This window comes from Haliotis cracherodii, unplaced genomic scaffold (assembly GCF_022045235.1).
Source record: "Haliotis cracherodii isolate W230 unplaced genomic scaffold, xgHalCrac1.p SCAF_9, whole genome shotgun sequence".
NCBI lineage: Eukaryota > Metazoa > Mollusca > Gastropoda > Lepetellida > Haliotidae > Haliotis > Haliotis cracherodii.
The window spans coordinates 10,053,446-10,059,154 of NW_027266343.1; the positions used below are offsets into that span (position 1 = coordinate 10,053,446).

General features: G+C 35.7%; 1 long non-coding RNA gene across 1 annotated transcript; it reads right to left on the reverse strand.

Moving 5' to 3' along the window:
- Positions 1 to 1,952: 1,952 nt before the first annotated feature.
- Positions 1,953 to 3,481, reverse strand: LOC139453171 (uncharacterized). The gene is made up of 3 exons (XR_011652402.1): positions 2,551 to 3,481; positions 2,313 to 2,376; positions 1,953 to 2,011 (listed from the first exon to the last, which is right to left on the reverse strand). It is a non-coding gene; the product is annotated as an uncharacterized lncRNA (long non-coding RNA).
- Between the last annotated feature and the right edge of the window lie 2,228 nt (positions 3,482 to 5,709).

Here is a 5,709-nt window from a genome sequence, read left to right on the forward strand (position 1 = left end):
GACCCTAAAACAGCGATGCAAAAACAAGACATGTTGATATTTCAACAAAGAATTCATTTCACAAAGCAACAACTACCATGCCATTGGTAAAGTTAAATTTTCATTGGTAAGCATCTGTTGTATTTTTTTGGAAACTCTTGACCCATTAACATTCCATGTGCATTGTTATGATATTATATTCAATATCAATTCAGTATCATGGCTGATACCAGAAATATTAAAAAAACTTTTTTTGTATGGCATTATCCCAGACAAAAAACAATAAATAAGCTTCAGATCTATTCAGTAATTTTATTCCAAGGTCACAAGTATTAAACATTCATGGCAAATATTCCCAAATGCCAAACCTGAACAAATAAATGTGTCAGCATGCACTGTTACTGGTGTCAGTATCTAGATTCACACTGGACTGGAGAGTCCCAAGATGTTCTGCAACACCATGTTGATGACAAGTACCCAGCAGGCATTACAACGTTGAAACAACGTTGAAACAACGTCACTCTTCAACGTTGAAACAACGTTGCAAATTGGTTTCATATGAAAATTGAACTGACGTTGACACTTCAACGTTGTTTCAACGTCAGATGTCAACGTTGTTTCAACGTCAGATACAACGTTATTTCAACGTAGCTTCAACGTTGTATCAACGTTGATGTATCAGAGGACCCCATGTAAACCTTGAAAAGTGTTTTTTTTTCAGTACAGCATCAGCTCAAGAAGTGGTGGCCTCCCTGATATTTGAGATCAGTGAAATATTCTAGACGGTCATAATACACACCAAAAAACGAACCATTATGTTTTAGTTTAACAATAAATAAGCTGAGCTATAGCTAGCTTTATTAGGGTGTTAACCAATTTCACTAACCTCAAAGAAGTGTGGAAAAAAACTAATACTGTAAATTTGGAAATTAATACGACTCCTGACCCCTAACCAGAAATGCCACTCAATATCAATGCCAAGGTCACTGATTGGTATGAGATGGCCTCAGCAGTGATAACTCACCAGCTGCCCATTGTGTAATTCCCTTTCTTTGAATGGTTTGGGTTTCCAGCTATATGATGGCAGTTTGTAAATAATCGAATCTGGAACAGACAATCCAGTGATTGACAACATAACCATCGATCCATGCAGTTCGGACCGATGACATGCATCAACTTAGTCAGCGAGCCTGACCACCCGATCCCGTTAGTCGCCTTTTACAAGCGCAGTCGCCTTTTATGACAAGCATGGGTTGCTGAAGGCCTATTCTACCCCCGATCTTCACGTGCTATTCTTTGAATGACATTGTTAAATACTTATATCTGATGCTGATGATGAATGAACAACAAAGATGCATTGTTTTCAAAAATTGTATTCAAAGATAATTAAAAAAACCAACTTAATTTCAAATATATACAACATAAGCTCTTGGTTTTTCTGGTTGGCAAAGAGGTCCTAGTGTTTAGGCCTTCCATCTCCCCCACGTTCTGCCAGGGGCATATTTAAGAAATCGACTGATCATATCCTGAAGTTCAGTTTCCATTGTCTTTGGAAAGGTCAGGAGGACTGAATCTGAAATAATATTAACATGCAATTTAATACTATTATTAAGTTATTCAAAACTTGTGTGTATAACATTAAAACTAAAACGACAGATATTGTGTTATTATATATAAAAGAATCTTAATTATGAATATCCCCTAAGCTTACTCACTGAATGATATAGTATCACAGATACATTTCCTTTTAGATTTCATTTCATGTGTACACAGTATCCTCAGATCTATATATATATATATATATGTAGTGGTAGCAAACACAAAGATATGATTTTAGTTTGAACAAAAGGTGTTATGTATACAGATCGCTTTATATGAGTGATGGTTTAATTTCTCTCATATCTCTATACAAAAAATATTATTATAATTACTTTTTACCTTTAATCAACACACACAAAGTAGTACATGAAACACAGTCTTGGTTTTCTTCCCCTTCATGTTCATTTTGGACATGGGCGAGTTTGTCATCATTCTGAAAAATATCCAGTAACATATCTGAGGATGCAAATTCAAAGTATGGATCGATGTTCTTGATGTACATATATAATCATTGACCAACTGATTAATGATTTGTGTGTGGATTAACACCACTTCCTTATTATAAACATTCCACTTATCTTACAATGAGGCAATAAAAGTATATACCTTACCACATTTTCAAAACTCAAAAAACTTGATCCCTACCACTACTTGTACCAGTCTATATGGATCCATGGACCTGAGTTCTACCTACTGAGCTACTGTAACCTTTCACCAATTTCATTCTATTTTACCTTAGCATAGCCTTTTCCACGTGGTCATCGGCATTCGCCCCACCAATACTTCTTAAGTAATTTTCTGTAAAAAAAACATTTGAACTTTATATGTGGTATGAAACTCATTATATAAGTATATTAATTCAACCAAAACTTATGGCATGTTACTGTTTACTTTTGTTTCCAAGCAATTCATAACAAACAACATTCTAATCTTACAATGTAATAACAGTACCATAACTTCAACTTGACTTACCAAGCTGGCCTGATATTCATCCTCTCTCAGTCTCCCCTCGAGAGTATCCAACTCATCCAGTGTATTGAGTTGCTCAATAGAGCTTACTGATACTGTGTCTGCCACTGAGTCTTGATTCTGTTTCATTAGGTTCCTAATTTCCGTCAAAAGATAGAGAACCCTTCTCTGGAATCCTGTGAAAAAGAAATAAATACATAACAATAAAAGATAGTTTGTTGTAGACATAGAATGTAACAGGTATAGATTCCTTTAGTGTAACTCAGAAAGTAGCACAATATTTAAAGCAAATTGCAAAGCCATAAATACCCTAATTATGATAAATTAATCTGAGCGAGTATGTCTGTAGGCGCATGGTTTTAACATCAAAGTTGCCTTGACAACATTTCTGAAAAGGTATAATTAAACAATCAAGCAACTTAATTAAAACAAAAACAAATCACATTTAAGGTGCTAACAGAACAAACTGGAAATGATAATACCTATTGGTAAATTATATCTTTACTTCTGTTGGAATGTAAATAATTTATCTTTTTTGCCAACAAACTGAAACACCATTTACAACAGTCGTTATTTCATGTCTTAAGACCTGCATGCCAATGAAATGAACAGCTGATGGTGGTAGACATGCATCCTAAACGATCTATAATTGACCTTGCAATTAATTGTCCTAAAGTCAACAATGAACATATATATAAATATAAATCTACTAATGCATTAATTTTGGACACTATTGCTAATATTTAAAAATATTCATCGGGATAATAATGTTCAAAACTATCGGAGGATATATCTGTATAATCTAGTAACATTAATTGCAACATAATTTGAGTCAAATACCGAATATCAAATAGTTTCCACATTGACAGCCAATCAACCAAATCTGACAACCCACCCAATTTATTAAGACCTAAGTATTGGCACTGTAATAATTCATAATGTCTAATGGAACAGTTTCATAATTTCTTCTTGTAGAGAGGGCAAGTTATTAATTTGACGTTACACGTGCATTACACCCCGGACACCTATCCGCCATGTTTGTTCGATGCTACTAACAAAGCGGCACGTGACAGCATCAATACTTGAAAAAATAGGGCGATAAAGGTCAAAATAAGCAGAAATATTACCCCGCTTGCATTTCTATGGTTTAACATGATTTAAATTTGAAATTGAACATCAAAGCGATTCATGAAGTCGAAATTTGGACATCAACACAGAAAAAGTACCCAAAAATAGAAGGTAAATGACGGCGTGCACCGACCTCATTAGTGACATCCGTCGGAGTGACATTTCAACAGACACGTTGTATTTTGTATGTACATTGGTAATACTATTTAAACATTTACTTACGAAAGAAGTTAATTCAAGCCGTTGTGTGTTGGGCCCGCTGTTAATTTAGCAAGGCGAAATAAATGTCGTCTAACGAACTTAGAAACCGTCACTGAGGAATGAGCTCGTGCACAAATGGCGCGAAACCCATGTCATTTTAGCGAGGCCACAAAAAATGGCGTCTGAAAAAATTGGAAACCATTAGTAAGGAATGAGCTCGTGCACTTACCTTACCGAAAAATGGTAGGTGTCCGGTATATTGCATTCAAAGCAAGGCATTAAACATTGAAAATCTACTTCATGCAACATACTGATTGAAGATTTACACTGAAATACCGTAACACAGAAATTCGATAATGGCGCGCGGCAACCTCGATCAACATGGCTACACCCGCTCCGTGCATCGGGTCCACATTTCAACAACTAGGCCCATGTAGATCTGGTATTTTTCATTAACTTAACTCAAACATATACGGATATAAAAACAATTAACTACACGTCAGTAAAAGTCAATTCATATATTCGCGCGTGCCGACTGAGCCATGTTGTAGCCCACTTACACAGCCTGCCCAGCCTATCAATGGACCGATTGGATGGGCTATTTATAATCTGTTCGTCAAAGGTGTGTGCGAAAATGCAACTTTACGGATCTACGTGTCATAACTAAATGACCATTGAACTACAACTCATTTTCAACATAAGAATGGAAACAAACATGCAAAGAATGTCAAATGTTACTTGAACTTACCTTCTCGATCGAGTATCCGCCAAGTTTAGAATTCTCTGCGCAGTCGCAAATCCACTTCCTGTCCTCGCTGATGCTAAATATCCAACTATCATCAGCTGCAAGTACCGAGTTCAAGTCCACTCGTCAAGATATTTATTTTTCAGGTTAAACCCTTTTCAACTTTTTTTTTCAACTTCTCCCTGAAGATAACACTGAAACACGTCGGGGAATCATCCGTGTTGTGTAATTATTTTGTGAATTTCTTTACATATGTGCACGTATATATATAAAAATACACATATATAATTTAATATACCTGGCTTGTTCAAATTTGAATATGCAGCCTAACTGATCATGCTTGGGTTTCAACGCAGTGTTTAAACAGGTGAAACGGAGTGGAAAAGTATGGTGATTTGTCGATTTTCGAATAGGCGTCCGTCAAATTGAAATGATGTACGTACGTCTCAAATTCAACGTTGTTGTGACGTCAGTATCACAACCATGGCTCAACGTTTAAGATTTAACGTTGATACAACGTTGCGTTTTGGTTGATCAACGTCACAACCTAAACGCAACCAATTTTAAACGTTGATCCAACGTTGCGTGCCTGCTGGGGTAGGTCCTGTTCCAGCAAGTGTCCAGTGTATATGGTGTATTCTGATGGTCACAGACATCATTTACAGAACCAGTACTTCAGATAAAACTTTAATATGTTTACACCTGTATACACAACAAGAGTTGTTCTTTCATACGCAATGCAATGCTTGACCACAAAATATTCCAAAAAATATATTATAGTCCGAGATGCTCTTGAGGTGCAGTTATGTTTGGCATCAAGGTAATTCTGGTGATCCATATGCATCTACTCATGGGTCAGATGAGGAAATCTTTCTCTCCTCAAACATGGAAATATGGCTAACTGCAAAAGATAAATAACACTTATGAGATCATATAATATATACTTCTAAAATACCAGTCATTTCTTACAATGCCCACATTAAGATATACTTAATAAATTAAGCATGTACATTGTACCTTCAACTGAATATGATAAACAAATGCTAAATGGGGTTGTAATGATCAAGTGTATTCACATCATACAGAAT